At 36.9% G+C, this 12592-nt stretch overlaps 1 long non-coding RNA gene across 1 annotated transcript; it reads left to right on the top strand.

The window, feature by feature from the left end:
* The first annotated feature begins 854 nt into the window (after positions 1–854).
* On the top strand, positions 855–11273 carry LOC311068982. Its single transcript, XR_014603454.1, has 3 exons — positions 855–955; positions 1460–1768; positions 10804–11273. It is a non-coding gene; the product is annotated as an uncharacterized lncRNA (long non-coding RNA).
* The last annotated feature ends 1319 nt before the right edge of the window (positions 11274–12592 follow it).

Raw genomic sequence — 12592 nt, 5'->3', positions numbered from 1 at the left:
AGATAGATAGATAGATAGATAGATAGATAGATAGATAGATAGATAGATACAAACAGTTTGAAGATAGATAGATAGATAGATAGATAGATAGATAGATAGATAGATAGATAGATAGATAAAAACAGTTTATAGATAGGTAGATAGATAGATAGATAGATAGATAGATAGATAGATAGATAGATAGATAGATAGATAGATAGATAGATAGATAGATAGATAGATAGATAGATAGATAGACATGAGACAGATCTGACAATGTTGTAATTCTACAGACCCTGACACAACGTCAGGGTTTAGGTTATTACATTTCAAAACAATAAATTCACAAATTGACACTTATCAGGATTAGTCAGGATGACAACAAACACAAAATATTCTACTTGTTTTCTAGGTCTATCTTTACTGAGGATGCCTTCATACAGAGGAACTTTTAACACAAAGAATAGTGCATTGCTCATACAGTATAAAGTGTAATGACATAGTCACATCTATTCTGTTTTAAGCGATTAGTTAACATTTTTTCATTGAATAAGATAGATTAATATCTGGTGAAAGCTTTGCATTAATCATAAGGGTTTTGAGATAAACAAGTGGTGGCGGGGCCCCTGCAGTTACCAATGTTTTTTGGTGGATATTGGTATTTGTAGTTCTATGTTGCATTTGCTCCACTATGACAACGTTGAGATTAACGACCTTTTGAACTACAATTCCCGTTTTACTAGTACTGGGAGGCGCGGCCTGACAGGAACGCCTTTCTAATCATTGGATTGGAGCATGGCGAGTATGTCTCCACCCATCAGTTTTTTTCTGGAACACTATTGGACTGTTGTACCTGTCAATCAATTGTTAACTCAAGCCGCTGTGCAAAGGACTGAAATCGACTGAAGAGCTAGAGCGCAGGAAGGTCTCATTCAACGGTAGCAGAACAGAGACGACTAGAAAGAATGTCAATTTAGTAAGTATTTTCATCTGACATGTTTCGCAAAAATATAATAGTACGCGCTTAATAATTACTAACCATACCTGTGGTTTTATTAACGTTGTAACCGTATATTCTGAAGTTGCCTAATAACAGAACTTGATTGAACGTCATTCAACGGTTGTTGTTTTTTTTACAATGCGTTTACTGTATAATATTATATTATATTTAGTGGTAAAAAAAAAAAAAAAAAAATAGAAAACTATGCATAATTATTAGCCTAGATATTTTGTAATTGTGTCAGTCCTTTTGTTTAAACAACAGGAAAAAAAAACCTTTAAACTTTTGTTTAATTCAGCACATTGATTATATACACACAATGCCTGCTAAGACATGCCCATGCATTTGCAAGTCTGTTTATATTAGAAGAATATAGAACATGTTTAGAGAGATTTGCAGAATTCTTTTGCCAGCTTGAATAAATAAACAAATAAATAATTTGCACACCTTTTTTGTCCTATGCATGGATCATTCTGTCAGGTGTATATAACTGAAGAATAGCTGACTGTTACAATGATGGATGTGAGAGACTCTGCGGGAAGGTGGGATGCTCTGGGAAGTAGAGACTCGAGCTTCAGACACGCAGCGATGGAGCTCATTCACCAGGAGGTGATGAGGAGAATAGAGAACATCGGGCCGATACCAGGACCACAGTCCTCCTCTCCCCCTGCCACGGATGCCCTGTCCAGTGATCTCAACTCTCTTCTTGCCCATGTCCTGATGCTCTCCAAAAGGTGTCCTTATGAAGACGTCAGGGAGAAATGCATATGTTTGCTCCAGATGGTTCAGGTAGGTATTATAGTAATTATTGAGTTTATAGTTAAGATGACATTAAATATATGTTCAACAATGCCATATGCTCTACATATTCTATGTGTCTTTTCTCAAGAAAACACCCTTGCAAATAATATGTTGGTGTATAATTGTACCACATCTATGCAGAACGAGCCCTGTGCATTTATAACCCGCTGGATAAATGATATGGGTGGAAATTGTTGGAAAGAGAGTCATTTCTTTATCTAAATGAAATTAGAAAAAGTTGCTCTGATATCAATCATAATTTAATCTTTCATGTACAATATTTCAAATAAAAATAAAATAAAATAAAAAATCTTCAGTTCTGTTGCTATCTTAATTTTAAATACTTTTTTTTAATTAATATGATGACCAGAGTTCCCACGACATGGAAAACCTGGAATTATCAGGGAATTTTAAAAGTGTGATTTCCAGGCCTTGACAAGTCATTGACATTTTGATAGTCAATATAATTGTTTCTATTTATGCTCAATTCCAAAGTATTTATTTTTGCCTGGATATTTACTCATTGTAAGTGGGATCTCTATAAAATGTTGTTTTTTAATCCTTATCCATTCATCACAAATGACTGAAAAAGTCATTGAAAAATCATGAAAGTGTTGGAATCCTTAAAGGACCGTTTATTATTTTATTTACTCATTTATTATTTTATTTAAAGGCAGTTTGCAAGTAATAAATAAGTGTGATTTGGGGGTTTGGCTTGCCATTTATAATGTTCCCCTGTGTTCCTATGTTGTTTTTCATTTAATTTCATACCATACTAACATTAGAACATTAAAAGCCTGTAGCTTTTAAGTAAAGACTGCATGAGAACTGAAGCAAAATATTTTGAGATTGCCGATAGGCAAGATATTATGAGGTGAAGTGTAGCAGTTACAATGTGTGTTTTTATGGGATTTAATGTGCGCCACAACTTAAAATAGCTCTGCCCGGGTTAAGGGAGCTAGGGGAGCGGGTCATTTCTTATACTATTTTTGTTGTCACAGAGTTCAGTGGAGGGGTCAGAGAGGATCAGGGACTCTCCACATTCTTAGATGACGCTGAAAAGTTGTAAATTCATTTGGTCTAATACATTGCATTTGTATCTGTACATTGAATCTGTATTTGCTATCACTATTTTTTTTATGTAATCCTAAAGAGAGAAGGAGAATATTGTTTTCCCTAAAATATTTTCATCAGAGAAACAGAGAGGAATCTTTTGATGCCAGAATATTAGCATGTAGTTGTTGCAGTTTGCTTTGTCGATGTTATTTTTTCAGGATCAGCAACTTTGGTAATTAACACAGATGTGTGAGTAATTAACCCAGAATGTCACTCCACTGTGTCCACGGCCAAAATATGCAAAGACACATACACATGAACACAGATTAAGATTTTAGATCAAGGAGAATATTCTGACTGAAGGTTCTGAGTATGATAATATATCATTAAAATGGTCTGTGAGAATCAGTTTGGTTTAATGTATATTATAAGGACAAAAATTATTGAAATTATACTAGTGAAAAAATAAATATATATATTGATATTTCAGTCATGACAACTCTTTGAATAATTTTAGCATGTTATTAAATATAGCAATGTTAATGTATTTGGTCTTGGTGGAGTAGATCTGCTCTGCTGCTGCTGTTGAGTACATGCAGACTTGCGACTGCTAACAGATTCACAGACACTTTGAGCATGTAAGATATGCTGCTGCTACATAAATAGACATACATAAATCCTGTAGCAAATCTAGGCAGGTGGAGCTGAGGGAGGTAGAGGGTATCAGAGGGAGCGCTGCAGGACTAGCTTACAACAAACAATGATCAGAATATTTAAATGTAGAGCAAGCTATCTCATTGGCTGCAGGATCAGCAGAGGCCAATCAGCTTGTGCATTTGGTAATGACGTGATTACTTGCAGACTGCATGTAAAGGACTTGCGCCCTCTAGGGCCCTATCTTGCACCCAGCGCAATTGACTTTGTACACCGACGCATGTATCATTCCTATTTTGCACCCGCGCACAGCAGACTTTTCCCTCCACAGACGCACGTCGGTAAATTAGGAAATGAACTTGCACTCGCGGGGGCGATTCAGCGCAAAGAGGAGGCGTGTTCCGGCGCAAACGTTCCCTGGTGCTATTTTGCAGGTTTAGAAAACAATTCCGCCACTGACCAGGAAAAACCTAGTCTAAAGTCAGTGGCGCGTTGCGCATGTTATTCATATGCTATTTTAAGGGCGCATGCTTGGCCATAATTAATGTAGCGTGTGCACAACGCACATACACTTTGCTTAGCTCATCTACACACAGACGCAGCAGTTCTCATTTTTAGAAAACCATACATTATTACAAGGAAAAATATTAACACACGAGGGAAATCATTGTTGTGTCCATGAAGATGTGAAAAATAGGCATAAATCTAGCTTACACATTTACCCAAATTATTATACGCCTGTTTAACCGAAGCTAATCTGGGTGGGTTTCTCCATCCCCATACAATGTCACTTCTCTGTGTTTTACGGCCCTGACGAGAACGTCGGTCTCCTCGGCTGTGAACCGCTCCTGGGGTGCGCCTGGCAAATCTGCTGTTATAATAGCAATCCGCCATGGAACAAGCGCGCCTGCTCTTAAAGGGAATGTGAGATGACGCTCTGATTGGTTTATTTCACGTTACGCCCAAACCACACCTATGAATAATGAAGCTACTTCAGACCAACCCATTTTAGATTTGCGTCGGGCGCAAGAGTCATCTATCCCGCCGGTATAATAGCAACAGCGCCCAAGACCCGCCCACAAAGTTACTTGCGTTTCGCGCTTGATACTTGCGTTTCAGATCGTTAAAATAGGGCCTAGAGTTTCATGTCTGAACTATATATGAAGACTTCAGATGCAAAAACCTAATGTCTAAAGTCTAGGCCCCGTTTACACATACATGGTTATTTTGAAAAACGGAGACATTTCCCTTCGGTTGTGCCCCTCGCAAACGGAGAATTCGCCTCTGAAAACGATTCTTTCTAAAAACTCCGGCCAGAGTGGAGATTTTGGAAAACTCTGTTTGCACGTTTGCATGTAAACTGAGAAAAACTGAGTTTTAGGCAGTCGACGTCACAGTATGCGACAGAACTTGCACTGCGTCAAAGGTGCGACCTATATTTTCGAGATTCTGATTGGCTAACATGGGCTTGAGCTTCTCGTTACACTGCCACCTACAGGTTTGGCATGCTCTTGACGGCATATACACGGGTTTGTATAAACGAACACTTTTCTGAAAACGGAGAGGGTGAAATGTCCGTTTATGAAAATAACCGGCCACGTGTAAACGTAGCCTAAAAGTCCTAAAAGTCTAACATTTTTCTTTTAAATGACATTTTTTAAAATAAGGCATTTCATTGACTGACTCATAAACATTTCATTGCCATTAAAGTGAAACTACTGACCCTAAACATAGGAGTCTGATAAACATTTTCATTTAAAGGAAAAATGCCAGACGGACTTTGTCACATTGAGGTCTTTGCATCTAAGGTCTTCATATATATATATATATACTTGAAAGCGAATGCATAATTTCTTCCTGTTCTGTTCAAAAAGCCCTCTATTTTAGATGCTTTTTTTGTGGTTCATTAGATTACAGGATGTTCCTCCCTTGTTTTGTGTTGACCTTTTGACCCTTTCTGCTTACTGTCTCAGCACTAAGCTGTCTGCTCTGATATCAGGAATTATGGGATTCAAGGGGCATTGATAAATGAGGCCACAACAGCAGAGAGAAAAAAAAAAAATTAAAAAAGACCTTTGATCCAGTAAGCACCACACAGATGCTGGCAGGCGTAGACACACTCAGGATGTGACCTCAGAAAGCACTAATCCAAGAAAAAAATGATTACTGATGTAGCACAGCATCTTCATTGTCATTGTGGATGGTGCAGCCCACTTGCTTGATAACACACTAACAGGATGGGTCCTCTGGTTGTGCATCACATCTGAGTGACTTGGGCATTGTTCGTTGTGAGAGTGTGTTTGTGTGTGTGTGTGTGTGTGTGTGCACTAATGCATGTTTCTGCAGTGATAAGCCCTGAGAAGCTGTGGATAGAGAGACAGATCTAGGTCAGTGTCAGTCCACTGGTCTGAAAGGAGTTTAGAAATTATGTAATTTCCTAAGGCCTGTTCGTTATGGCTCATAGTGTCACATTTCTCACTCTGAAGTGGTGCTAGTTGTTAATGAGAAATTTACAAATACTCAACTTTGCAAATTATGTACACAAAGAGGGTTTTATGAATAATATTTATATATGTGTTTCCATATTTTATGTTTAAAATATTATACGGCTATTTTCAAGCAAAGGTGTTTACCCCATTAGATATGAGCCCCAATGAAAGACACCAGGCTTCCTGGAATAATATAAAAAAAAATTATTATATAGATATTAAGACATGTAGAAAGCTGTAAAGGAGTGTATTTGTTTGCCCACCCAGGCTTTGAAAATGATTCCTTTCCTTGGGTCTTAAATTAGCTGTGGGCCTTGTGAGGGTCATGTGGATTGAATGTGTGTGTGTGTGTGTGTGTGTGTGTGTGTGTGTGTGTGTGTGTGTGTGTGTGTGTGTGTGTGTGTGTGTGTGTGTGTGTGTGTTTGGTATGTGTATGGAAGCTGGGTGTCACCATGGCACTTGGCACCAGTTCAGTGAGCTGAGTGCTAGTAATGTTACGTCTACTGTTACGTCTCACAAATTAATGGTCTGGAAATTAGCAAAAATTAAGCAAATGCACAAATTATTGGTCTGGAAATTAGCAAAAATTAAGCAAATGCATTACTACTACTACTACTACTACTACTACTACTAAAAATCTATTGCTGTCTCAGAAAAACATCAGAGACAGAATTAAGTTTCTGGCAGAATATGGGAAGTTCCAGAGCGGTGTCTTTGAAAATCTGGTGAGAAATATAATAATAAATGCATCTCTACCACACTGAAGCATGGAGGAAGAGGTGTCACTAGCCGCGTTTCCATTACCCTTCAAATTGCGCATATTGAAATTGTGAATTGAAAATACGCCCAATGGAAACACGTCAATTTCGCAAAAACTCCCATTTATCGCAAAAAAGTTTTTACGCTCGCATGAGGTGGTTTTTCAGGCAATTCGAAAAAGAAATATTTTTGCGCATACCTTTTTTGCGCATTTATAGGTCACCTGACGTAGATGACGCGGTGTGTTTGGACAGAATACGAGACAGAGTCCTTTATTAAATTCATATAAGACGAAAGAATTACAGGAATACTGGATTCAAAACCTCAAAGAAATGCCACGATCAAGACCTCGAAGCAGATATGAGGGAGAAATACCCAGAAACACCTCATATGTGCCGCTCACAAGTATAATAAGGGTCGTTCCTTACCATTAATGCTTGGAAAACACACATACATCTCCTTTGATTGATAATAATGGCTAGTGCAGTGGCTGGGATATAGTACATAAACAGTACATATAGTATCGCGAGAGGAAAAAATGAAGTTTTAGTCGCATAACATCGGTCAATGGAAACGCCGTCATTTCGCAATAGTTTTTTGTCGACATTTAGAAAAAATCTCAAAAGTTTTGCCCAAATCTGTAATGGAAACACGCCTATTATGTGAAAAGCTACTTCACCGAGAAAAGTCATTTAATGCTTTGGAGTACAGGAGAATATTGCTTTCCACAAGGAATGATCAGATGTTATTTTGGCTTGGTCCATATTTATTAATTTTTTTGCCCAGAAGTGTACATGTAGGGGGGAAACTCTTATTTAATCCTCTATTGCATGCATTATTGAATCCTCTGTTGTATGCATTATGAAAGCAATGTTTCATTGGGTTTTCTTGCATGAACTATATGTTTTATAGTTACAGTTATCGTTATAGTTATCATCCTTGGTGTGAATGTGCCTTTATTGCTACATCATGGAAACTAATAGCACTGGCTCATAACTTAACATTTTATGTAAATGTTAATTAAATACTAAAAGGCAGATACTAAAAGGATATTTTTCATATCCATTCCACTCTTGCTTCTATGACACAAACACATTTCTTTGTAACAGAGAAATCATGTAAATGTCTATAAATGTTTTCAAATTAAGTTTACTTGCTAAAAATTGTAAATTATATTTCTGATGATTGAAAATAAGCTGTTCTCAAAGCAAATCTCCAGAGCAAAAGCTCTTGTTGTGTAATGGTTGTGTACCATGCAGACAGTGTACCATGCCAGAAAAATACCTTTTTTTTTCTTTTCTTTTTTTGCTTTTTAGATTACATAACAAAGATGACATAATGTTACAACACAAACTTTGACATAAACATTCACTTATTCACATACAGATAATCAAATGAAAAGAAAGGGAAACAAATCAATATATACACCAACAAATACATACAGACCCAAAAAAAAAGGCCTCCTAGTACAAGACGCATCCAACAATACTTTCCTTATCTTCTAATATACCATCATATATATCCCCATTGTTTTCTTTTTCCAAGAAACACATAAAGGGTTTCCAAGCATCGTCAAAAGCCCTATATCCGCCTTTGATAATATATGTTATGTTTGTAGAATACACATACAGACAAAAATATGTTCTCTTCTTCTCAATTTAAGATTACTAGGATATAAGTTCCAGAAAAATACTTTAACAAAAATAGCTTTTTATTACAAGTCATGCCTTCATTATTAACCATTATATTGCCATTTGTATGCACTACGTGACTGAAGAAAATGGGTTTGTCTCCCTGAGGCAGCGTTGTGCAATAGTGGGGAGAAAAGGAAAGAATAAATAGGCACTTTATTTTTACTTTACCATAGAGAGATAGAAGGAAAATGAGTGGAAAACTATCTGCAGACTGCTTTCACCCCTGTTAAGAAAGAGGGCTATCATGACGGCATAGAGCTCTGGAGAACAACAAGCCCGCGATTGGGGAGGGGGACTTGTTTGTGGTAACTGTGCTGAGGGGAGGGTGAAATCCTTAGAATCCTCTCCCAACTCTTGGACTCGAGGAATGGTACTGACCTAGAGGTATGACGCCGCCTATTTGGATGTGAAAAATGGCCTAGTTCCAAAAAAACAAGTCTTATTTGGATTGAAAAAAGGGATTAAAAGCCACACACACACCCCAAACACAACATAATCAGACAGTTAACACATTGGCTTCTAAGATGTGTGTGTATGTGACATTTTCTCTCTCCTGCTGGTTTCAGTCTGTGAGTGTTGTGAGTGTTGTTAATGCCTTTTCTGTTGATCTGCACAAACACCTCATGACATAAGTCAGATGAGGAAAGTGCTGTGGTGCAAAGCTACCAAAGTGAACGTTGGAGACTGCAGAAAGATGAGGACAAAGCAAGGGAACACATTTTTTTAGTGTGTTGGATGTTATGTTGCGTATCAGGATCAGATTACAGCCCATCTGTTGTTGATTAATATGGATGAATGCATGCAAAGCTGTGCACATGGATCCATACAGGATATGATTTGGGAATAATTTCAGACTTTTACATATTATAGTTAGTTTTGGAATCAACATTTAGTCCCCATGGTCAGGGAGGAGACCTATTTTTTACGAGGTTACGTCAAATGCGTGCAACAGTGTTGACTTCTACTAAAAAATTACATTGAAATCACGTCATGAATGTTATATAAAAGCTGTATTTGGCAATTGGACACTCTGTGTCAATACTGTGGTAATCTGGTGAGTTACCACAAAACCAAGTTTTTCCCATAGTGTAAAATACGAACACCAGAGGGCGCCATTTACTTCATTATAAAGCCACATACTAACTCGACTGCCTTGAGCTTGATACAGCGGAAATTTCCACCACTTGACCTAAATGCTTGCAGACCTGTTTTATTTCTTTACTCCTGTTGTCAAGACAAGAATCAGGATTAGGTTTCTAAATGTATGTCTATAATACCATTAGCATTCCCATTAATCTCAATAGCATTTGCTTTTTAGCTGCCCATTGCATGCAGGAAAATTACAAAGTTGATAGGTAAGGACTTCAGTAGAGACTATCCTGATGTCAAAGAATATATATCAATTCAGTGCTTTTAAGAGCCCCTCCAATGGCCAAAGAAATGGCCATTGGTAAAACATCTACTGTACTATAATGTAATATTACACTCTAAAAAATGCTGGGTTGTTTTAACCCAATTTTGGGTCAAATATGGACTAACCCAACGTTGGGTTAAAAATGCAATTTAAAAATGGACAAACCCAGCCGTTGGGTTACATTTTTAAATTGCATTTTTAACCCAACGTTTGGGTTAGTCCATATTTGACCCAAAATTTGGGTTAAAACAACCCAGCATTATGCTTGCAGATGTTATTTGGTCTGAATACACAGCTAACTTTGAATAGTAGTTACAGCGTCTACCAGTAGGGGCTATTGGGACCATTCGTCCAGCCAAACTTTGACCCCCTGGGCTAAATAAGTATGTGTATGAGAGTGTGTTAAAAGTATAAAGATTGAAAAACGTAGGGGGATAATACATGTTTTTAGTGTAAAACTTGCAGATTCGTGTGAAAGGGGATTGGTTTGGCAATGTCGTCTGTAAGCGAAAAACACTAAGGACATTTTGTTCAGTTTTTAGTACATCGCCGTTGTGTCTTTGATTTAGTTTCTTTTAGTTATATTTGGAACTTCTGGATATTAAAGTGTGTGTGTACACTCTATAAAGGGCTTAATGAGAGCTTTCACAACTGTTCCTGTATTTAGAAGAGAAAACCATTGTTGAATTTTTCTAAAGCACATCATCAACAGGTTCTGGACACTTTTATTTTCTGGTGAAGTACCTCACTGTGATTAGCCACGCGTCTATAAAACCTCAAATGAAGTGTTTCCTGATCTGTGAAGTGCACGTTAAACCCAGACAGGTGTAATTTAGTTTTTATAGATGTGAGCATCTCCATCACCTCAATGCTTCTGAATGAATTCTTCACATTTAAAGTGTCCTTTGAGTTTCTATTAGAGTTTATTGAAGTAAACATTCTTTCTCCCATTTTCAGTTACCTTGAAAATGGAAGCTGCTGTTTAATCCCATTGGATTTGGAGAAACCAATCAGAGCACTGCAGGTCATTTTGATGCATCACCACTTGTGCCAAATGACCACAAACCCGATAAAGCAAACCACCCTGAGAAGTTCTCAGCTTCGATTATGGACACATCCGGGGCACCAAAAGTGTTTTTTATTTTTCTTTCGCCTTTTTGCTCGCACGTGTGTGTGTGTCCACACGTGCCACAGAACCCACGTGTAACCAGACCCAAAGAGGAAGTAGCATTACTCCTGCAGAAATGAACAGTTATTTGTGTTGTTATAGCGCATAAGAATGTCATAGTTTATTTCTGTTCTCTATTTCACATCCCTCTGATTTCTAATTTTTTTTTTACCGTGTTGTCAGGCAAAGTAGAAGTAGAAATCTGTTTGGAGATTGCACAGTCAAAGCCTAAAAATAATAAAATTGACCATTAAACTTTATTGCATAGTTTAATGTCCATGAAGCATTCTCATAGCATCACTTTTTTTTTTTTTTTTTTTTTTACGTATATCCTATATCTTTTTTTGAGCTGTAGACATCGCAATTTCTGTTTCCTGTGTGATTTTATTTTTATGGGAAAATTACAGAAAAAAAACAATGGCAGGTGTAGGATGGAAAACCCTATTCATTGTAATGAAGCCCCCATATAAATGTGCAAATCAAGGAAAGGATTTGACACAGCCATTGAGAAGTCACATTTTGCAGTAATGCTATGTTCTAACGTTTGACAGGCATGAGAGGAATAGCTTTGGCCAAAAGTGGGTGAAGGAACGTGCCTCGTGAGGAATGCTGAGATTACATTTCAGTGTTTACATCGTGTATTGGGGTCAGTATGAGTCTCCAGTTAATGCAACAGTGTAACAGGCCTTTCATGCTTGCGCATTCAACACACGTCACTCATCCATGCAAGTATTATCTTCATTGTTGTGATGTGATGCAGGTCTCACTATTCAAGCATTTCAGAGGGTCTTCTAATGGATACTGTGGAGAGCTTGAAAAGCTTTCTTTGCTGGTTATGTCATGCTTAGCCTTTCTCATGTAATTATTTTTTACATTGGAACCCATACAGCTTGGCATGTCTGAAAGCAACAGATCATGTGATGACTAAGAAAATATGAAAAATGAATTCAACAAAGATGAAAGGACAATCTCATTCATAAGTAAACTTTGAGAGGTGGAATGTTTAAAGCTGAATAAAAGGTCTGAAAGGAGTGAGAGATGAGTTATGTCTTCAGAGAGATAGGGAGAAACAGTGAGGAGTGAAAGGAAGAACAGAAAACAGGGCTATTAATTTCATAACCTGAATGTTGGCCATGTTTATGTCTCCCTCTGGCCTCTTGGCATTTTCCACCTCCCTAATCAAACACACACATACTAGGGATATCAGAGTACTGGTACTATGGTACAAAGTTGATACTTAAATAGAAAATATACCAGTTGATGATACCACTCTTTTGGTTGTATAGATAACTAAATTAAACTTATGTATTATCCATAATTTTATTTTAAAAATATTAATAATAATAATTCATATACTCGTGTGACTTTTTCGAAATATATAATATATATATATATATTTTAAATGAATCAGCAATAATATTTGTTAATATCATTTTTTATTATTTATAATGAGGGTGTTAAGTAGGACATTCAATTTAAACATTTTCAATAATTTATATACTTATTTAGATTTTATTTTTAAAATATTAATACAAATAAATATTAATATGTATTTTAATATTTTTTATTAATGAGGGT

Source organism: Abramis brama, assembly GCF_963993115.1.
Source record: "Abramis brama genome assembly, chromosome: 18".
Lineage (NCBI taxonomy): Eukaryota > Metazoa > Chordata > Actinopteri > Cypriniformes > Leuciscidae > Abramis > Abramis brama.
This window is presented reverse-complemented; position numbering and strand designations above follow the sequence as displayed.